Source organism: Rousettus aegyptiacus, unplaced genomic scaffold, assembly GCF_014176215.1.
Source record: "Rousettus aegyptiacus isolate mRouAeg1 unplaced genomic scaffold, mRouAeg1.p scaffold_m13_p_9, whole genome shotgun sequence".
Lineage (NCBI taxonomy): Eukaryota > Metazoa > Chordata > Mammalia > Chiroptera > Pteropodidae > Rousettus > Rousettus aegyptiacus.
This window is the reverse complement of record NW_023416312.1, coordinates 94,262,784-94,286,539: the sequence shown is the minus strand read 5'-3', so window position 1 is coordinate 94,286,539 and position 23,756 is coordinate 94,262,784. Positions and strand designations below refer to the sequence as shown.

Here is a 23,756-nt window from a genome sequence, read left to right as displayed (position 1 = left end):
TTGGTATGTTAAGGTCCCCTGGACCCAGGTGTCTCCCAGTGTGGTCCATTTGCAAGATGTCAGTGTCTTGCACCACCAGGACAGTGCCAGCTCCTTAGCAGGCCCCTCTTGGATAACCCCTCTGTTCTGTTGCCCAGAAGTGCCAGAGGCTGCCTCTCAGGGATATGAAGCCGGAAAAGGAAGGAATGAAAGGAAATGGGAAGAGGAACTGACCAAGTCAAGCCCCTGTTTCGCAAATACTTCAGTTTGCTTCCCCCATGCCTTCAGTCCCAGCCTGCTACAGACAAGTCAACACAGAGTCCCATTGCTGTGCCAAATGTGGAATAGAGATGATCACATATGCAAAGTGAGCCTTCTGAGAAGGGAAAGCCCTCTTCTTCCCCCACCCGCTTCCTTGTTAAGCTTGGGTCCTAGGATTCTTTGCTCATATAAGCTCTTCTTTCCCAGGAAGGGCTCCGGACAGTTTACAGATTGGCACGAAGGCAACCTGTGGCTCTGGCAGTCTCCTCCGGGAATTTTTCTTGGGCTTTCTCCTTTCCCCTTCCTTTTCTTTGGAGGGAGAGCTTTGAACCAGATACCATGAGCTTCCTCCCTATCCTGTAATTCTTGCTTGGTCTTGGGAAAGATCCTTTTCTTCTGGGGTCTCAAATTGTCCTCCAAGCCAAAGGGCAACACTGAGATGAGCTGTCCTCAGAGGGGGGAGGGGGTCTCCCACTCTTTTTCAATTGCATCATTAGATGTAAGAATGATGCACCGCGACCATGATTAGGCTTCCTTTCATAGCCAAGGGGCATTTGTTTCTATATATTTACAAATATTAAATATACATATTTCCTAGAGAGAGATGGTATACTCATTCAGCCATTCATTTGACAAACATTTATTTGTTAATTACATTAATATTTCATCAAAGTAAAAGCCAACATGAGAGCTGGACAAAGACCTTTGAAATAAGATTCATCTTATAGATGAGGACATTTCTCAACCAGGGTAAGTGCTGACTTGCTTAAATTCAAGAATCTATAAAATTATTAACAGAACCCATGAATTCTGAGTCCCAGTCCAGCAGCTTTCCAAAAAGCTAACTGCTGCTTACGGTGACTTAGATAACTACCTACATAAACTTAAACAGTGGCAGTGGTGTTTTACCTAAATGTGTCTTTTTTGAAAAAATTCGAAAGGGAAATATCAAGCATCAGTTTTAGTTCTCAAATATAATAATTTCCTTCAAGACATTGATGACGCTTTCAATACTTGTGGACAGACACTATTTTCTTAGGAATTTCTGAGAGGGAAGAAGGGAGAAAGAGAGGGGGAAGGACAGGGGGAGGGAGAGAGAGACAGAGACAGAGAGAGACACACAGAGAGAGACAGAGAGAGATTGGGAGAGCTGGGGCGCTTGAAATTTTTGACAATCACAGCGAAGGAAATGAGGACTTAAGCTAGCTGAAGGAAGGACATCCGAGACCCTGAGGTGTCGTGGCAGATCTTTTTTCCATGGACCCTCCCACCACTCCTCAGTCTCCTGTCTTTCTTTGAGCTTTCTCGCCACTTTCCCAAATCTAGTTATTGGGACCAAATCAGCCTCAAGCCTCACAAAGCACTTTAAGTAAGTTTCATTTGGCCCCGCGTGTTGGGGCAGAATGGCCACAGCACCCCGCTAGAGAGAGAGGTCAAAAAGGCAATGGGAAGGTGAATCGAGAGCCCAAGGGAGGCAGAAGCGGACGCTAAAGTAAGGCAAACGCTCCCTCTTTTCGCTGGGGCGAGGGAGGCATAAATGGGAACTCGGTGGCCTCAGTCTCACATCTTCCTAGAGTCTGTCTCGAGTCGCCAATGCCTCCCCGGGGCACGGGGAGTGAGGCGGGCGCACAGCTTATTTTAGTGGCGGCGGCCGCCAGGCCACCAGGGGGTTAACAGGAGTCCCCAAGCCTGCAATGGTGTGTACGTGCATGTGGGTGGGTGGGGGTTTCAACAAACTGCCCGCAGCCGCCTTCTCACGCCCCCACCCCCAATCCCCAACTACGGGCAAACACCATTCCCCAAGGACTCTTCCAGGCAACCAGGGGGCTCGGGTGAATCCGATGTCGCCTGGCCCGGGGCACTGACAACCAAGGGAATCCTACTTGTCTTTCCCCTTGCTGCTAGACGCCTGGTGCCCGGCGCGGGGCTCGCAGCCGCGACGGCCACTGGCGCTGCCGTCGCCCTTGGGCCGGTCCGGTGTATGAGCCGCCCGCGATGGCAGTGACCACAGGGATGCGCGACGGTGGGATCCCGACCACGCCCGCGCGGACGGTCCCAGAGCCAGACAGCCCCCGCGGGGGTAGGAGGCGAGGGTGGCCCCACGGCATGGTCCTGGGCGGCTAGCGCCCGGTCCTCCCACACGATTCTCTCCGTGAGGGGAGGTGGCTGTGAAGGGAACAGAGGGCCGAGAGGAGCCCACTTGCCTGCCGCGTCGCCGTGGCGTCGGTAAGTGCTCAGAACTTACCCAGCGAGTGCGCCTCCCGGAGCTTCCCCCGGAGGCTCCCGCAGCATCGGGCGACCCCAGCAGGCGCGGGAGCAGACACAGCCTGGGACCAGCGCGGCCCGCGAGCGAAGGCAAGGCGACGAGCACAGGCAGCGCCCCCGGGCAGGCAGATCCCCTCTGGAGCGGCTCGCCGCCGGGCAGAGCTTCCCGCAGGAAGGAGGGAGGAAGCCGAGGGGGAGGAGGGAAGCAGAGCGGGAGAGAGCAGGAGGAGGAGGAGGGGGGAGGGAGGGAGGGACAGCGGCCCCTCTCCCGCACTTATCAATCACCCCGCAGATCAAATGTCCCCGCTGTGCACCCGGGAGGGGCCTGTACAAGCCCACAGAGGAGCCGCTGCTCCATTTCTCCGACAAGCTCAGCGGAGCGCTGTTCACGCCTCTCGGCCCCTCGCGCCTGGAACTCTGCCCAGCCCTTGCAATTTTACCGTGGGCTGCGGCTCCGACTCGGTCAAGGGAAATAAGGATGGCACTCGGTCGCTACCAAAACCGAGGGGAGACTAAGACCACTGAGTGGAAGTTACGGACAAGTGCAAGAGCGGCCAGCCCTCCAAGCTGGACACCCTCCCGGACAGCTGCCTCCCTTAACTAGTAAGCGCCCAATCATTGGAGTTCTCAGGCAGATAGATATTTAAGGATCTCTTAGGACAGTAAACAAGGAGTTCCCATTGAATATGGGGCTGAGCTAGACTTGTGCAAATGTGTTAACACAAACAAGCCCTTAGCAGCGTTGCAGTCCCTGTTTTGATTCTTTTTGTTCTTAACCACGTTGCCGGATCTACTAGATCTACTAGATCTACTTTTGGCAACCCTCCTTTCTTTTTTTCCTCTTGGAGTAGTCCAGGTGCGGTTTTTGCAATTTCAGAACAACACAGTTCTCACACAGTTCTCGCATTGCAGTTCCCCTGAAGACCTGCTTTCTCTCCCGGTCCTCTCCTGCAGCCTCCCAGGGGATTTAGGATGAAGTTGCAGTTTTTTTAATCTAAACTATGGGTTGAGAGTTTGTTTGACGGCACCAAGACATTTCCCCCCTCAGTCCTGGAAGAGAGTGGCCTTAAAATTGTCACTCCCCCTCCTTTTCATAACCCCTCCAGAGTCTATAAAACCAACCCCCAATTCTTCAGAATACTTACAACATGGACAATAGAAGGGGAGGCTAGAAGAGGGGTGCAAAATTACAGCAAAAAAAGAGAAAGCTCTCATGCTAATGAATTTGTGTCGACATGTGTCTGCTTTCAAGGTTACTTCCTATACATTTAAACCAAGTTCTCATAGCACTGACTTCCATCTCTTTCTTGTCCTTACTCTGGGGAATCTTTCACTTCTTCCTTCTCTTCTTGGCTTTCTTTTCATAATGGTTTTCTAAGGAGACCATGCTGGGCCTTTTTAAAGGAAAATTACTGGTAATCTTATATTATGAGCATATGCAGAGTTTATTTTAGCAATACTCCAAAGAATGATCTTTTACAATCATTTCTCTGAGATTTTAAGGCTCATTACTGTTCCTTTTATTTCATCCCTGACAAAGCCTTTTTGAGATTTCCCTGCCAGCCAGATAAGCAATTTCAGAATAACAGTTCTCACATATGTACACGGGCAGGCTATTTACAGTTAAATATTCAGAAACATTGCCCTGCTTTACTATTATCCTTATTTGTGTAAAACATCCCATTGTGCTGTTTGCCAGAGACTCTAGCAGCGACCTAGGCACATTATACTATTACTGTCTCCTCTCTGTCTACCTCAGATCTGACTTTGTCATCTTTTCCTGTAGTTATTTAATGAGTGTTATAAACAACCACAAAACACAGCTTAGAGTCCATTCACAGGCAGAAATAATGAGATAGTCATGCTGAAAAAAAAAAGGAGACAGTTTACCGAGAAGAGTGGTGTGTCCCTATCCAAAGGGAACGCGCAAAAAAACCAATAACCTGTACATAGATTAGATGACGAATGTGGTATCAATGATAAAAACTGGTATTTTATTTTAATTCAGTAGAAACATGTAAAATATGACACACATCCATTTTAATTAGGCTTCTAAGCAAGTATCATGCATTTATCAGCCCTCAGAAGAACATTTAGCAGCCTGCCTTTCCCCTGTGGGACCACACTGACAGTAAAATAAAATGAAAAAGCTTAGACTTTTCTTTCTGTCAGAGTCAAATTTTCAACTAGGTGCTTAGCTATTTCGAAGGCTATCCTGAATGCACGTGCACAAATGATGAGCAATACAAAACTCGATGTGAGTTGTTGCATAATTGCAGAAGAAAGCTTAAAGTGTGTGAGTTTTAAATGTACCAATTTATTGGAAAGCTGTTTTATACTGACTTTCCTAAAACTTTCTGTGTTGGAGAAAGTTCCAGATATAAATGAATATCAAAGACATGCATATTAATGTACTTTTGTTAATAAAAATGGCATGGTTAATTCTTTGGTGTAGTGTGGCATTGTAAATGCATCTCTGGATTTGTGTGCTGGTCTCTATTGATTAGTTCATATTACTCAAGTGCTTAGAGATTCTTGATTGCAATGCTAGTGGGCATATAGAGAAATAAAATTAAATTTTGCTTGTGTTTTTATAATTTTGGTGTTAGATTAGGAAAAAATCAGAAATTTCATCTAGGATAAACAGAGAAAGACATGTGAATACATTTTTAAGATGATGGAATTGCTGCCCAATTCCTATGTAGTACATAGTCTGTCTGAGAATGTGGTTTTTCCACCTTTCCAAAGCTATCCAAAGACGGAAAGCTTTAAAAAAATAAACAAAATTAATACAAAGTAGAAGCCTCATGCATTCAGAAGTTCTAAGGCAGATGTGAGGTTTTTCAGAGACTGCTGTCCATTTTGAACCAAAGTTTTCATAGAAGAGTTCAGACAGAGATGGACAAATTCCTAAAGAAAGAAATGCAACAAAGAGGACATGCCGTTAAAACCAGTAATTATAATTTAAAGGGTATTGTACACTTTGGTTGTGATGCTATTGAAAGTGTGGATATTTTTAAATCCAATTCAATTATTTTTTATTATTTTGGCAGGCATGTTGGCTTGATTGGAATAGTGCTGGGCCAGGTCCCGGAATAGTTTGTCTTTTAATCAAACACATATTCAAATCCTTGAGATTGATGACCTGAGTTCAGATCTCACCTCTGCTTCTTACTCACCTGGGTGCCCGAGCAGGCACTGTACCTCTCTGTTTCCTCACGTGTCAAACTGGGTACTAGCATCTGCCATGTGGAGTCAGTAAGTACGGGATTCATACCAAGCCTTTGAAAATTGTGAAGGAGTACACATATGTCAGGGGAAATCTGGAAATGAGGGATTCCTAATCTCACTTCTTAAAATAAGCAAACTATACAAAACAATGATTTTAGTGAGAAAGCAATATTCTAATTTAAATTGGATAATAAAATCAGGATTAGAAAGTTATGATTCTGGTTGGAGCTTTATGATGTCAAACATTCAAATGAAAACTTAAAAGCATTCTATCTTTTCCCTAGATTTTCCCAAAAGTAGTTGGATATATGTATGTATATATCAGGGTTTCTCAACCTTGACACTCTTGACATTTTCGACTATATGATTAGTTGTTGTGAGGGGCTGTTATGTGCAATGTTGGAGGTTTAGCAGCATCCCTGTCCTTTACCACTGTCCAGTGGCACCAGTATGCCATAGGTATATCTATGTCATCTATATATCTATATTTATATATCTATATATCTATGTTATATGTCTATGTATGTTTTGTGTGTGTATATGTATATAGTACATGTATGTGTATGCATGTATAAACACCTTATATTTATTTAACACAAATTGAAGGAACATAATGTACATTGTGACTTAATGACAGAGTGAGAGCAAGATCCCGGGCTCCCTGATGCTCCGTGATCTACTACACTCTGCCACCTGTCGCCCTTATGTCCAAGTATCATGAATGGAGGCAGGCAATGTACACTGGTACTGCTCTTCATGAAGAAATATATTTTCCATCATGACCCAGGGCATAGTCATGGGTTAAAACACAAGTTTCTGAAACAGTATTGTCCTTGTCACAGCCATGCACCCTGAAATATTTTATTATAGATGATTTAAAAAATGGCTGGCTGTGGCCTACTGAATTGATTTCATGAGTGACTAATATGAGGCATATTATAGACTGACATACTTCTTTGGGCAAGAGAGAAGGAAAAATGGGACAGAACTGAGAAAGGGAGCAGTAAAGAAAAAAGGGAAGAATAACAATAAAGAAAAAAGTGCATTGAGTACAAAGTTATAGAAAAACTTATGATTCTCAATTGATTATATGAAGTGTCACTTAGTGATGGCACCTGCTTCCTAAGGGTTCCAGATCTCTCTCCTTGTTGACTGAGTCAAGTGATTCATCCTAAGAACCAAATTTAAGCTTACTGTACTTGGGAATGAATATATATGGCAAAGACCATAGATTTTGCAGATAAGGCTTAGGACATCATTGGTAGGTATTTTATTTATCTTGACACATTTCATCCATTAATCTCATTGCAACTGGAAATTGGTCTGGAGTTTTAACTAATGTGTTCAGGAGAAAACCAAGTTTACTGGGTCTGACATTGCACATCATTGGAATGGTATAATGTAGTTGAGGCTCTGGACTAAGTTCTGTTGATTTTATTTATGTATTTATGTTTGACCAATATAAATATATGACAAAGTATGTGCTGTGGTAGAGAGTTTAGTGCTGATTCTGCTGGAACATTAAAAAATGTCTGTCTGCAAAATACCCAGTTCTAAAGAGTTATATCCAGAAGAGCGGCTACTAAGGATTTGCATTAAGTATTTTTGATTTGTAAAAAAGTCATAGTTTGTGAAGAGAACTAAGCTATTAATATTTTAAAAAATCAAGGATGGCATATTCCAGATCTACCCTGAAGTTGTGATTTGCACAAAATGAAGCAGGGTTTAGAAATTGTAGGTTCAGAGGGGAGGTAAATAACATCTAGAAAGTAAAAAAAAATCATTTACAAAGAATAGCTGGATACAGCATTCAACCATCATTGCAAATCAATGAGAGGAGAATGTTTTTTTTTTTTTTTACTTTGAATCTTGATGATTTATTACTCAGATGTGATATCAGTTCTTTTTTTTCCCCTTCCATTTCTCATCTCTCAGGAAGTTTCCTAAGCGACATTACAATGACACCTGGCACACACCCCTATTCACCTGATTATTGCAGGCAAGGCCACTTCTAAGTCAAATGTAATGGCCCCAGGATGTATGTCAAACAACTTTTGCATCTATCTGTGGTAGTACTATGGTTCTGAGGCAAATTAAAAAAAAGGCTTCAAATTTCATGACACTTCTGATAAACCAAACATCCCAAGTTCTATCAAGAAAATAGCCTAAAGTCTATTTGATGTGGAGGAACCATATGAGGATTCTCAAAAGCATCACTTTGGGGCAATCCCTGGAAACCAGGACAAAACTGGAGGCATACTCACCACTAGATTTGTTCCCCACCCTAGGCACCACAGCAACCCAAGTACAGTAATAGGGTCAGTGTCACTTTATTAATACTTTGAAATAAGGCAAAAGCAAGCTCATTTTTTACTACACATCATTGCTTCAGAATAATGATTTCAGTATGCTGATCTCTTTAGGTCTTTATGTATAGATCTAGACGGTACAGGTCAGGAAATGGCACTATTTGAACTAGACAACTTATTTGCCATATTTAAATATATTGAACTGTTTTATTTTAATGTATTTTTCATTAGATATACTAATATTTAAGAAAACGTACAGTATTGCTAAATGATGAATGCTGGTTATTGTTTGCAGCAAGGAAGGACAATTGTAGAATTAATGAATCAATATTCTGCCTACAATTTTTATAAAGTATAATCATTCAACCTAAGATAACTCCTATCCCCTGAATACAAATAAATAGTACACGACAATTTCAGATAAGCCCAAGCCCCTGCTGTAAAGTTCCAGTTGCCTGGAATTCAAATATATGACTTATTCAAGGGTCTGAACAGACTCACTGTGATTTACGTGGACAACACTGGGGTGTATAGGCAGCAAAAAAATTGTTTGTTTGTTACTCCTAATACGGCCATTAGCCAAATTCAGTCTTGAGCTGTAGTGATGATATTGATCCCAGGCCACCTACCTTTATCAAATCATGCTCCTCCACTGATTTTTAACTAAGTGGTTTGTCTAAAAATGTCCTAGAATGCTAATGAACCATAATACCTAGATGATATTAAATTATCTAAATTCGTGATCCATTTAAAGTATTAATATGCAATAACACCTCAAGTAATTTTAAAAACTATAATGTTATATTAATGTAACAAATAATTCTATGTCGAAAAATCTCAGAATATCAAGGAGTAAGGGGAGCAATCTACAATTAAACTTTGCAGATTTACAAAGCTGCTTTCATGCATGTTCAATTGTTATTTTTCATTGAGATACCAAAGTAGTTAGTCATCATGAAGAATTTTCTACTTGAAAAATGTCAGTGATTATTTTGAGTATAGATGTTGACTAAAAGCACTTGATAGCTTAAGAATTTTTGTGTGTGTGTGTGTAGAAGTCTGCCTGCTTCCCTCCCTCCCTCCTTTTTTTCTTCTAAAGTTGATTTGGCAATTCATTCATCCACCATTAGATGTTTTGTCAAAGAAAACCATGAACACCACAGGCAGCAGTCTATGTCCTGAGAAAATGATTACTCGAAGTGGGCCAACACCACATAGAAGTTTCCACAAGACAGATGCCATCATGATTGCTATTTTTACTGAATTTTCCATGGACTAGTAGAATGGTAGAACTGGAAGAGGGTTTAGCTATAGTGTACTGTACTATGTGGTTTGTGTGCACCTCCAGCATCCATATTCCCTGAGCCCTTAATAAACAAGTAGATTATCCCAGACTCACTGAATGGAGCTTTCCGGAGGTGGAGTCTGGGCATGGTATATTCATAAGACCTTCAAGGGAATCTGATGCAAATTGCAGGGCCAATTCTAGTCCAACGTTTTCATTTTATAGATGGGGAAACTAATGCTGAGAGGTGTTGAACTGACTTATTCAAAGTCACACAGACAGCCAAGAGTAAAATTCAGATCTCCTAACCCTCATGGTACAAACTTCTGCTTGATGGTTTGATGTTTCGATACTTTATTTTTATATTTATATTTTTCATTGACAAACAGTTCAAATTTAATGTAGCACAATACACTCTACCTATGAACCGTGTTACAATATGCCAATAAAAAGTGTCATGTTGGTCATCCACATGAAGCGATAACATTGTACTTTCAAATTATTCTGACTAAAAGTTTGTTCCTGTTTATTTGTGCTTTGAGTGTGAACAATATAAAATAGAACAAAATGCTTGATAAATACCTATTGAATGAAAAAATAATAAGCACAGACCTCCACCGAGTTTGAAAAGATTTGCCTTATTATAGGGACATAGATGCCGAAATGTCAAATTTAATGGAATATGAAGTAGCTTACTTTTCATGTTATCATTTACTAGGTCTACTGAATAATTCTGAGGATAGTGCAGGGTGACCAGGGTTCTTAATAGTTTTTCTTTTTCATTTTGCTTTCTTCTTCATTTAAAAATTTTGAGTAAAGTTATATAAACCCTTCAGATAGGGGGGCTGAGGATGCTATCTGAAGCTCTCTTGACCTATAAGTATCAACTTCAAGAAAATTTCTGCTAGAAACTTTTGAAGATAAAATAGAACATCTAATTAACATTTAGAGGAGGAAGATATATATCCATTTCAAGTAACCTGACCTGGATTTCAGCAGCAGGATCTCTTCTTGACACATTTGTAACTCATTTTAATTTCTAATAGTTACAGCGTGTACACACCCAAGGCAGAATGGGACTTAGCCTCTCAGAGTTACAAAGGTGAATTAACTTAAAATTAAATATTAAATTTTTGTGATGAGACATTTCATTTGACATAATATAATACTGCATCCAATGCATGTGATTGACAAGCACCAATTATCTAAAAAAGTTGAAGGTTCTAGTGACATGTTCATGCCCCATCTATGTTGCTATAATTATTTTCAAGGGAAACCAGGTCAATTCATGAGTATGAGGCGTAGATAGTAGAAAATATGTGGGCTTTGGTTTGAATCTCAGCTCAACCATCTAACCAAGGCTGTGAGTATGGTCAAGTTACTTAAATTCTCTGAACCTCACTTTCCTCTTTTGTAAAGTCTGGGTAATCATGCTGACTTTGCGAGGGTTGTTATGAGAAACAGAAAACTGATATAAAATATTTCCTACTGTGCCTGAAATTTAGTAGGTGAAGAGGGCACCATGTTCTCTTTCCAGTGTCCTTAGCTTGGTACATAGAATAAGGAATACCATCTATTTTGGAAAAAAAAAGTGTTGCACACTCTCTTCTCTCTCTCTCTCTCTCTCTCTCTCTCTCTCTCTCTCTCTCTCTCTCTCTCTCTCTCCCTCTCCCTCTCCCTCCCTCTCTCTTTCTCTCCCTTTATATTCTATATCATTCTGGGCCACCTACCCTTAGAATATACCTAGCACTGCTTGGAACTGGTTGGCTAAATTCAATTCAGAAGTCTTTACTGGGAAGTCCAGTAGCCATAGACCTAACTAACTTATCAAATTTAAGGTTAATAGTAACTGGTATTTTGATCTTCAACTGCATGATACTTTCATTTACTTCTCAATTAGTTGGGAAGCCACAGTAGATTTCGAGGAGTGAACTGAACAGCTGTCACTCTCAAATACCCAAGAGTAGACAATCAAATTATAGCTACTATTATCATAAGATCTTTTAACTGCATCCTTTTTTTCTATAGTAATTTGATCTACTCAAAATACAAAATATCCTTATGAGACTTTACCATACACTCTAATTCTTTATTAATTAATTGGGGAAAAAATGACCATTATTATCTTTTATCTAAGGGACTAGCATGATTTGGTTCATAGTTTGTCAAAATCGAACTTCTTTTTTTACAACTTTAAAGCAACAAGAAATGCTACGCTTGGTGCTTCCTCAAGGTCAACTCTGCTTAGTCATACATAGTATGCATTCTTTCTAAACTCTAGAAGTATCTGATGTATCAAAAATAACTGGATTTAGAGGTACTATGAAGTAATAATCTTTATCATAGCAAGGCCAATGCTTTTATTGTAGCTTCACTTGGTTTGTGAGATCGTGAATGTGTGTGTGAATTTAATTATCATTTATACTCTGTGACATGAATATGGTCAGCAGCAGAATAAAAATATATAGATCCAAAGAAAATATTAGCAGTAGAATCTTTGCTCCTGGGTGGGTTAAAAGTTCTTTAATTTTTTTAATGAGAATTAACAGAATGAAAGATTGAAAAAGGAGAGGGGAAGGGAGTAGTACAGAGTAAAACATACTAAACACCTTTGTTCTCATCAGCCAAATTGCTGGTGTAAAAAAGACCTAAAGCAAATACAAACAATGTTATTAATATAAAAATAAAATGTGTAAGATTCAGGTAAAGTCAGCTTTGTATTCCATCCTGTTTCATTCCTTTCACTTCTCCCCAAAGGCAAACATCCATTGGTGTGTATAGTTCCAGTCCCTTTTGTATATATTACGTATACACATATTTATCCATGGACAATGTATATGCTTGTTTTCTGAGAAAACATTGTATGTGTCATTCTTTTTTCTTAAATTTAACATGTCTTTTAGATTTCCCATATTCATGCATAGAAATCTAATTCATTCAGCTTAACTGCTATATAGTAGTCATCATAATAAAAATATCAAATTATATTAATCAGTTCCCCAATTGATAGACATCTAAATTGTTTCCAATTTTTCACCAGTACAAACAAGCCACATCCTTGTAATAAACACTTTTACTTGTTAGCTTGTCTTCAGTGTTCTCAGTAGGTGCTCGTTTTTCTTCTATATTGCGGATTCCTATTTTATTTTTTTTCATGGCATCTAATGCTATAACAATGTGTTTAGTTATTTTATTCATCATTTATTTTTTTAATGGCTACCTGCCCCACTAGGTTGGGAGGTCTGTATGTAGAAACTGGATTTGTTGTTGCTGTTGTTCACCAGTTCGTGTATATTCAGTGACTGGCATATAGCATATACTCAATAAATATTTGTTGAATAAATGAATGAGACGACAACAACACCTTTCCTTAAGGTGAATTCTCAGCCAGGAATCTCCTCAGTTCTTCACAGAAATAGGCTTTTGACAAGCCTGTTCCACAAGTTAGCTAAAAATATCCAGATCTGTTTGGCTCCCCATGGTAAATGTGGCTTCAATTTAAACTCAGATTTCTGCTACATGTGGCATAATCTACCAAGAAATCAAAACCCATATGGACATGTCATTTCCCTGAATCCTAGAGTCACTGGTAATAAAAGTGACTGTCATTCTTTGTGAATATAAAGTTGTCCTCAGAAATCTTAAGGCAAGCAAAAGCTACTGCAACAAATATTGCTAGTTGCCTTTCAGTGTCTGTATTCCATTGCTTGCTGAGTCAGAGAAGCCCATTTTTATTCTAGCATATTGCCTCCCAGAATAAAGACTATCATTACCAAGCTTCCTTGCAGCTAAGTATGACCATGTGACTAAATTCTGGCCAATGAGAGTGGAAGTGTCATTTGGGAGTTCTGGGAAGTGTCCTTAAGGGGGAGGCAATCCCCTTATTCTGCCCTACTTTGAATCTGTTCTTACAGTCATCAACAGGGTGGTGGAACAGATTCCTAGAATTGTTACCATGGACCCAAAAGGGTCCGCTTGTCTGCGTGCACTCAGGCCAAAATAAGATACATGCAGGAATTTGGAGCAAAGAAAATAAAGGCTTATTAAAGAATTGGCGCCAAGTGCAGAGACCCAGGCGAGTTAGTGCTCTCAAACACCTGGCTCCCTCATGTCCTCTAGTGGTAAGGTTATATAAGGAGAAAAAATCATTAATCATGATTACTATGAGAGTTGGGACTAGGGCCTCTACTCACTAGTTGGGTCTAAGGCAAGGAGCAACTTATAATGGCTTCAGGTCCTAATGTCAGTCATGGCATGGTTTGATCCGATTTCCAGTGAATGTGGTTCATGGGCTGTTCTGCTTTCATGAGTCTGGAGCTGAAACATGACTGATACCAAAACGTTGTCTTTGTTTTATTAAAATCTTATTTTAGTTCGAGGTTTAGTTATTATATCCTGGTCATGGTTGATAGACCCGAAGCTTTATTCTTAGATGAATTTGACACTGCCCAGGACCTAATGTCTTAAGCACTTAATGATTAAAAGGAGTGGACATATAGTATATGTACAGGTAGAAGATCTGGGAGAAAGAAAATAAGGGAGTCATAGTTATATCAGGCTAAACAAAGCTAGCATGGATTAAGCAAAATATATGCTAAAGAAATGAAGTTCATGTACAGCTACAAAAGGTGCTTAAATCCCTAAGGACCACATGGAACCATCATATCAGCCTGCAACTGTTTATCTGTTTTTTTTTCTGGCTTTATTGAAATATAATGGACAACTAGTTGCTTTATTTACATTGTACAACTCAATGAGATTTTTTTCAATTATAGTTGGCATACAATAATACACCAGTTTCAGTTTTATAGCATAGTGATCAGAAATCCATATAATTTGCAAAGTGATCACCCCAATAAATCTAGTATCCCTCTTCCCCCTTGCATATTTATTACAGTATTAACCATGTGCCCTCTGTCACACTCTACATCTCCTTGTCTACTCTGCAACTATCCATTTGTATGTCTTAATCCCTTTGCCTTTTTTTGGTACCCCCTAACCCCCCTCCTATCTAGTAGACCTCAAAATATTCTCTGTATATATGAGTTTATTTCCGCTTTTGTTGTTGTTGTTGTTGTTGTTGTTCATTTTGTTCTTTGGATTCCACATGTACATGAAATCAGACAATCTTTGTCTTTCTCTATCTGACCCATTTAATTCAGTACAATACCCTCTAGGTCCATCAAGGCAATTTCTTTTTCCATCCCCTTCCTTTTAGTCTGTGTGTTTTTTAATCTGAAGTGAGTCTCTTGTAGTCAGCATGTGTAGGAGTATTCTTTCCTTATCCATTCAGCAACTCTATCTTTTGATTGGAGCATTTAATTCTTTTTTATTTGAAGTACTTGGTGATAGATATGTAGTTATGCCATTTTTATTTAGATTTTTGACACATTTTTTCTTCTTAAAGAAGTCCCTCCCACACTTCCTATAATACCGGCTTGGTGTTGATAAATTCCTTTAGCTTATTTTAGTCTGGGGAGCTCTTTATCTGTCCTTTGACTTTAAATGATAACTTTGCTGGATAAAGTATTCTTGGTTGTAGATCCCTGGTTTTTATCCTGTCGAATATTTTGTGCCAAGCCCTTCTGTCCTGCATGGCTTCTTTTGAGAAATCAGCTGCCAATATTATGGGGGCTCCCATGTAGGTAACTAATTGCTTTTCTCTTGCTGCTTTTAAGATTCTCTCTTTGTCTTTAACCTTTGGCATTTTAATTATGATGTATCTTGGTGTGGGCCTCTTTGGGTTCCTGGTTTTTGGGACTTTCTGAGCTTTTTGAGGTTGTATGTCTATTTCCTTCACCAGTTAAGGGAAGTTTTCCATCATTATTTCTTCAAATAACTCTTCAACACCTTGTTTCTTTTTTCCGGTACCCCTATGACATGGATATTTTTACATTTAATACTGTCACATAGGCTACTTAAATTGTTATAGTCTTGGTTTTTCTTTTTTCTTGCCATTGTGTTTGAGTGTCCTTGGCTTCCCCATCCTCTATATTGGTGGTTCGATCTTCTTCTTTATTTACGGTGTTTATTCCATTTAATATACTTTTCATCTCAGATAATGTGTTCTTCATTTGTGACTGATTCCCTTTTATAATTTCCATTTCCATTTTTATGTTTTTTATCTCTTTGTTAAAGTTCTCACTGAATTCATCTACGCTTCCCATAAATTCATTGAGCATCTTTATAACCAGCATTTTGAACTCTGCATCTGTTAGATTACTTGACTCCATTATATCTGGATCTCTTTTCTGTTCTCTCATATGGTTTCTGCTTCTTTGTCTTCTCATTTTGGCTGTCTTTCTGTGTCTGTTTCCATGTACTAGGCAAATCTCCTAAATCTCCCAGTCTTATTAGTGTGGATTTGTGAAGTAGGTTTCCAGTAACACAGTCCTGAGAGAAGTTCAGCTGCAGGCCAAATTTAGCCCAAGCCTCTACCCCTCTGAGGCCACCTGTTAAGATTCAGCAAGCAATCCACAGATGCTGTGCTTATAGTTGCGTCAAGAAACCACACCAGAAACCAAGGCCAGCTGCCTCCACCAGTGTGAGTCTCAGCAAGGAGCACCTGACTCGTTGAGCACACACATGGATGTGGCCTGGGTGGGGCTGCGAGTTGGGGGAGGCAGAGTTTCAGGGAATCCTCTGGGTGGAGAGACCTCTGTTATCCAGTTTGATGACATCTAAGCTATAGCGGCACTGCGTCTGCATGCTGGGAAGGAAAGGGCCCGACAAAAGAACAATGGATATCATGGGCACTTCTGCTCAGGAGAGAGCCTTGCCTCCAGCCCTCGCTCCAATAACTCGGTGTTCCCTTGTAAGTCCCTGTTAGCTCCGTGCAGTGGACCTGGCACCGGTACTCAGAGCAAGTAGGTCCGTCACCGTGAAAGTCCCATCATGGATGTGGCTGCTTTGAAAGGCATCTGCCGCTGCCGCAGCCTCTGTCCCACTCAGCCGCTCAGAACCCGGCAGCCCTGCGGCCTTGTCCTGTTCTACCTCCTTTTGTTGCAGGGTGATTTCTTATTTCTTTCTCTAATTGTATGGCTTGTTCATCTAGATCCTAGGCAATTTTCCTTGCTGTTTGCTCCTTGTTTCTGTCACAATTTTGATTTGGTCGCCAGAGGGATGAATAGAGCCTCTATCATCTACGCCATGTTTTTCTCTCTCCTCATCTGTGTTTTTTTTTAAACGTGAGAATTAAACTTTTATATTCATGTGATAGTAATCCAAGCAGATATATTTAGTTAAAGCAATACCATCCTAAGGATCTTGCCATTTAAGAACAAATATCTATACATCCTGGCACAGGAGCCACTTAATAGCTGTGTAAACTTACCCTCAGGCCTAACTTTTTTCTTCTACAAAACAACAGGATAAGCTTAAGACCATATAAGATCTTTTCCTACTAGGGAATTCTGTGACCATGTCTAAAAACAATCACTCTGGATTGTTGAATTAGCATTAGTGAGAAATTAAGGCTGTCTTTTCAGTTTGTCAAAAGTTCATTAATTGAATTTTTTTATAATTTGAATGCAAGCTAGTCTGAATTTTATCTTTGTACTACCTAAAGAGAACAAATCTACAGAGTAATTGTTGGCTTACTTTAGAAACCCACTGCTGTCTAATTGAAAGTTGGCAGCTTCCTATTTGCATAGAAACAGTTAATGTACTAATTTTAAGTGTTTTTTTTAAATCCATTTACTAAAATAGTCTGGGAAGACCTTATTATTTTTACTCATATTGCAGTGAGATTGTCCAAGACTAAACCTCAATATTTCTGATTCCTTGATGACTGGCAGCAGGGATAAAACTGCTTTTCAAAAATTTCAGGAAATTTGCTTCCTGAGGCTTGAAGAGTGAAAGTGGGAATGTGCCTTGGGAGCAGGTAGACTTTCCCTTTGTTCTGGAAGGAATTAATCGTGAGCTTTATTGACATGTGGAAGTCAGCTAAGTACTTATTCTTTATCCTCTAATATTGAAGGTAATCTAAGTGTAAATAATTCTAAGTGAAAACGCTAACTGATTCTAATATAGAAGTTTGGTTTTAGTGGGGAATGGAGGGATGGGACACTAAGTCCTCATGGATATCTAGGGATTTTTCATTTCCTCTTGCATACCCTGGGACAAAATCTTGGACCGGGGGAGAGATTGATGATGGGGGAAGAAACTCTGGAAGCTGGCCTGTGAGAGACCTACCATGTGCACTGTGTCCTATGGATTTGGGGACCAACCATGCCTGACACTGAGCTACTTTTTTTTCTGCATTGTAATATTCTTATGAAATTCTCAAGTTTCCAGCACAATGTGTTGACTGCTTCAACCTGGTTTCAAATTTGTGTTAGCGCTATCTTGGGGAAGGGAGAAGGAAGCTCTACTTTCGTTCTTGGGAACTGGAGTGACTTGGCTTAATGGTAACTAGATGAACCAAAGTCAGCGGTGATCCAGAGAAACTGGGGGTAGAATTTTGGAGCCAAATGTCACAAGGAACAAGTAAGAGAGATTGACTTATACTCCCCAGGAATCATTTGACATACACAGGAGGACTCTGTATTATTTATGGTCACTTAGGGTGAGGTTTCAAGTTATTTTATTTAGATATTCATGAAAGGAAATTGCTAGAAGGCTAGAAAACTTGGGCACTAGGGTTCCATAATAACACAACTGCTATTTTTGTAAAATGTCTTCTCTGTTTTAGTCCCTCTATAAGACACTTGATAAACATGATCTCATTTATTGCATATAACACCCAAAAGGCAGCATTATTTTCATTAACAGAAGAGGCAAATGCTTAGAAACATTTTGATTGGAAAGTTGCCATATTCTGTGTGCTTCTAATGAAAGTTTTTTCTTTACCATCCTTCCCCCCACTAGTTCATACTGGTTTTCCTTGCAGTTAATATGAACTGGCAATATTTTATTAATCAGATTATAATACAACTTTCATGAATTACTTATCAATAGGATTCATTTCCAGGAATAACATGGAACTAACTCTGCAAACCCAAAGTTAAAAAAAATTATTATTATGATTAAACTATGTCTTTACAACTTATAGTTAAACTAAATTTTATTTTTATACTGGTAAATTTTTAATTATTAATTTATTTATTTAAAAAATTTTATTGATTAATTTCAAGTATACAGTACATCGGTTAGACATTTATATAGTTTATAAAACAATCTTCCTAATTCTCTCCTCTGGTTTTCCACCTAGCCAATATATTAATGCTAACTGCATTCCCTATACCGTGATCCCCATCCCTGTGACTACATATCAACTACTAATATGTACTTCTTTAACCCTTCACCCCATTCTTCCAGCCCCCAGCTCCCCTCTCCTCTGTCCATCACCAAATTGTCCTCTATATTTGTGTCTTATTTTGATTAGTTTGTTCTTTTGATTCCTTAGATTCCGCATATAAGTGAAATCACATGGTATTTATCTTTCTCTGACTTATTTCACTCAGCATAATAACCTCTAGATCCATCCATGTCATTGCAAATAGTAGGATTTCATTTTTTTAATGGCTGAGTAATATTCTCTTGTATATATGAACCATAACTTCTTTATCCAATTGTCCTTTGATGGGCATTTAGGTTGCTTCCATACCTTGGCTATTGGAAATTATGCTGCCATGAATATTGCGGTGCATAGATCTTTACAAATTATTTTTTTGGTTTTCTTTGGATAAATACCCAGAAGTGCAATTGCTGGGTAAAAAGCTATATTCATTTTTAATTTTTTGAGAAACCTCCAAACTGTTTTCCATAGCGGTTGTACTCATTTGCAATCCCACCAACAATGTATGAGGGTTCCCTTTTCTCTGCATCCTCACCAGCACTTTTTGATCTTTGATTTATAGATACCATCCTGACAGGAGTCAGGTGATATCTCATTGTGGTTTTAATTTGCATTTCTCTGATGATTAGTGACCTTGAGCATCTTTTCATATGTTTATTGGCCATCTGTATTTCCTCTTTGGAGAAATATCTGTTCAGGTCTTCTGCCCATTTTTAAATTTGTTTGTTTGTTTGTTTGTTTTGTTGTTGAATTGCATGAGTTCTTTATATATTCTGGATATTAACCTCTTATCAGATGTATCATTAGCAAATATCTTCTCCCATTCAGTAGGTTGTCTTTTTTTTTTTGGTTGATGGTTTCCTTTGCTGTATAAAACCTTTTTAGTTTGATGTAGTCCCATTCGTTTATTTTTTCTTTTGTTTCCCCTGCCTGGGGAGATATATCCAAAAAAGAAATTACTGTTAGCAATATCAGAGAGTTTATGCCTCTGTTTTCATCCAGAAGTTTTATGGTTTTGGATCTTATATTTAAGTCTTTAATACATTTTGAGTCTATTCTTGTATATGGTGTAAGAAGGTGGTCCAGTTTCCTCCTTTCTTTCTTTTTTTGGGATATATCTGTGGTAAATTTTGTTTTGATTCATGATGCAAAATAACAATAAAAATGTTATGTTTAGTATCATAGTATTAAATGACTAAAAGTTACTGGTATTTACTAATGAACTTCATGATTCAAATGTTATTGTCATGTTCCAGAAGGAGTAGAGTGTTTGTTGGTATTATAGTATACTGTATACAGACTTCCTAATGAAAAATGCAGCAAAAATTTTTTTAAAACTACTTTAGTAATAAAGGCAAAGAAGCTCTTAAAGTGAGCAATATTACAGTTGCTGAGTCTGCTTTTTTTTTAACTTCATTTTTTTACTGCTTTACTACAGTTTTACTATGGAGGGTTTAACACTTATTTCTTCTTTTTGCTTCCATAACCAACTAGATGGTTCGAGATTATATGCAGAAATGTACTTGAGTATAAGTGGAAATGCCTGGCAGTAAAAGTCAATAGGCCTTTCCTAAAATTAGGAGAAATATTTATAGTCATTCAGAAAACAGAGTTAGTTGATTACAACAGAGAGTAGAGTGTGAACTTAAGTGAGCTCCTTGAAAGCTATATGTCCAGGAAGCCCCTGGAGTTATAAGTCTAGTGTAAGGCAGCACAGCAGCCTACCAAGTTAAAGAAGATTCAAGTGGGAGGTGGTCAGGCTGCTTGGAGACATAGTATAGACAGAGCTTAAGCTAGAGGTGCAGTCATATAGAGAGAGTTAGTAGGGGCACCGGTCCTGATAGTAATCGAACCAAAATCTCATTCTTAGGCAGGAAGTAAAGCAGTTTCAAATGATTTGGCAGATCGAGGCCTGATCCCAACTGGGCAGGATCAGTGGACAGGAGACTGTCATGCTGAGCATAAGGCAGGAATGAAGTAGGCCAGGAGTCAGACTTTGGGATTAGGGTTCTTTTCAACAGCACTAGTTTCTATGAGTCTTCAGGCTGCTCCAGGAGTTTACAGCAAATTCAGCATCCTAGGATGTAAAGGGTCAAAACCTCTTTGGACTGACCGTCTCTAATATTCAGGGAAGGAGGCTGGATCTCTGTCATATGAGAAGCCTCCAGTGCCCATAGCATATAATGATACAACCCTTTCTGGGTATATTATTGGCTGTGCTTGCTTTGAGGGAGTGTTTGTGTACTACCTGGGTACTAATTTCTTATCGGGGTCATTGGTATCCTCTTCTTTACAAACTTCTCAGCCCAGGAATCTAATTTCTTCCTCTCTCTCAAGTCTTGACAGCTAGACTTTTGGCAGTATAATTTTAAAGATTCTATGTTATTCGAGTCTAGTGGCACCTTAGGTAGAAATGTATTAATAGTATTTCTGGTAATTGTCTTTGCCTTTTCCATCTCTATTTCAAGGCCTTATACAAATGTCAACAAGTATTGATTGAATGTCTTTTAGATAAACTGATAAGTATTCAGCACTATGAGGGATACAAAAAGGCACATGTGATATAGCAATTTCCACTGAGGACCATTTACCCTTGGAGAAAGACAGAAAATACACCCACATATTTCAATAACAATTCAAGACAGCATGCAATTAGATGCCTAATTAATTTGACAGCCAGTAAGTATTGTGTGGTTTGGGAGTTATCCCAAAGTTTTGTGTAAGAGGAGAAGTCTTTAGGGTTTCAAAAATAAATGAGTAGGATTGAGATGAGGGTAAAAGGGTAGTAGAATCTACTTATTCATTTGACCAACATATATAATACTTACTATATACAAAGCCCTATTTTGAGTACTTCACGTGTAGTAACTCATTTAATGCTGGTCACAACCACCTTATGAGGTAGATCGAATTATTAAAAAACTGAGGTATGAAGAGAAGGAACTTGTGCAAGGTCATAGAGCTAAGAAGTGGAACTGAGAGTTGGACTTAGATGGCCTAACTCTAGAATTGCACTGTTCAATCTGGTAGCCACTGGTGGCTATTTAAATTTATATGCGTTAATATTGAATAGAATTAAAATTGAATTCCTCAGTAGCACTAATCACATTTTCAGTGTTCAATAGCCACCTGTAGCTGGTGGCTTCCTTAGAGGACAGCACAGATATAGAGAACAATTTTATTATAGTACAACTTTCTGGTGGACAGCACTTGTTTGCTGTCCATGCATTTAACCATTTCTCTCCGCTGTCTCTTCTTGGGGTAATGATAGCACGTCAGCTACCTATTTATGAGGCCTTGCATAGAGAGTTGTGTTGGACTAGAACAAAGAACAGTAGAAAACAATTTTGCTAAAAACACGAAGTGGAGGCTGGTCATAAATGGCAGGCAGGGAATTTGGCTTAATCCCTGTATTAGTTTTCTATTGCTGTATAACAAACTCTCAGAAAATTAGCAACTTAAAACAACACCTGGTTATTATCTCATAGTTTACATGGGTCAGGAGTCCAGGCATGGCTTAGCTGGGTCCTCTGCTCAGGGTCTCGTTAGGGTGCAATCAGGTTGTCAGCTAGAGCTGTGATCTCATCTGAGGCTTGAGACTCTCTTCCAAGCTTGTTGGTTATTGGCAGAATTCAGTTTCTTTTTCTTTTTTGAAACAACTAATTTGATTTTTCTTTTCCAACACATAGTAAGGAATTGCCATTTTTACATGGTGAAATAGTTAACTACTATGAGACATCACTGATTTTTTAATGCCAGTGGAGGCAACAATGAAAATCAGAATAAAGTTCAACAGAAATATATTTTGGTAACTGAACATTTTTTACAATTAATTTATTTTTCTTGTATTTTTTTTTCAGACTTGGATATCAGAAACACATGAACAAATGGCACAAATTTGTTTAAACACAGAATTGGCTGAAAAAAAAGCAAGGCTTTATTGAATGAGGAAACAATGAGCTCTGGGATTATTGAAAGGTATTCTTCATATTTTCCTTTGCTTATAGAACAGGTACATGCAAGACAGGATTTATATAAGTACTAAAGGGGTATGGTGGTGCCAGCCACGCATTACAGGAACACATCCCAAACTTCCATGCTTTCTGTTGATGCCGTTTCCTCTGTTGGGAATTCCTCAGCTGTTTGCCAATCAACACTGCTCATTCTGAGTCCAACTAAAATTTCATTTCCCCTGCACATAGTTTTCTGGTCAGGGTTCTGACTCTCTAGGTTTGAACTCGAGCTCCACAATTTACTTGTGAAAGTTAATTGATATCTGCAATCCTCAGTTTGCTTACCTGTAAAATGAGAATTAGAAAAGTATCCACTTCATAGAGTTTTTCTGAAATTTAGATGAAATAAAGTATGAAATGTTCATAGAACTAGTGCCTGAAGTACATTTAGAATTAGATAAGCTGTTATTGATCAGGATTAATTGTTCTTCTGTCTCTGTTTATTCATTTAGCAAATATATAATATTAACTATATACAAAGCCCTGTTTTGAATATTTCATGAGTAGTAACTCATTTAATGCTCACAACCACCTTATGAGGTAGATCAAGTTATTAAAAAACCGAGGCACAGAGATACAAAGGAACTTGTGCAAAGTCATAGAGCTAGGTAGTGGAGCTGAGAGTTGGACCTAGATGGCCTAACTCTAGAACTGCACTGTCCCTCATTTCATTTACGTTCTACATGACAGTTGTACTTACATGCTAGTTGCTTATACATTTGTGTGTTTCCCCTGAAGGTAAGAACTGTTTCTCATTCATGTTTATAGCCCTGCAAACTGACATAGTGTCTTTCTGTAAAAGTTCATGATATAGACTGTCTTATGTTGTAATTATTGGAAAATGTGGTCAAAGTAATGACAAGATGCTGAAATTTCCATTTACACATTGGGACATTTTATTTTGCAAAGTGCATGAAAGTTGCAAACATGAAAATCCTTTAAAAATAATTATCATAAAAAATTCAGCCCAAATTAGTTTCCTGTGGCTTTGATAGTTGATTAATGTCTGTCTGACATGTTTCTAAAATTTTTCTTCTTTCCAGGGACACCATATTGTCTGTGACAGCCTTTGGACCTCTCTTTTCTAGACACCCACCAGATTGACACAAAATGTG

General features: G+C 39.0%; 1 protein-coding gene and 1 long non-coding RNA gene across 5 annotated transcripts in view; one reads left to right on the top strand and one right to left on the bottom strand.

The window, feature by feature from the left end:
- SLITRK2 (SLIT and NTRK like family member 2) overlaps positions 1 to 2,646 on the bottom strand; it is an 8,049-nt gene extending 5,403 nt beyond the window's left edge. For all 4 annotated transcript variants that reach the window (XM_016131143.2, XM_036227068.1, XM_036227069.1 and 1 more), the window contains exon 1: positions 2,486 to 2,646. The gene's annotated coding sequence lies outside the window, so the exon portion shown is untranslated. The remainder of the gene's footprint in view (positions 1 to 2,485) is intronic.
- Positions 1 to 23,756, top strand: part of LOC107503195 — a 24,055-nt gene extending 299 nt beyond the window's left edge. Inside the window, exons 2-3 of the long non-coding RNA XR_001595165.2 lie at positions 22,489 to 22,606; positions 23,685 to 23,756. This is a non-coding gene — a long non-coding RNA (uncharacterized LOC107503195). The remainder of the gene's footprint in view (positions 1 to 22,488; positions 22,607 to 23,684) is intronic.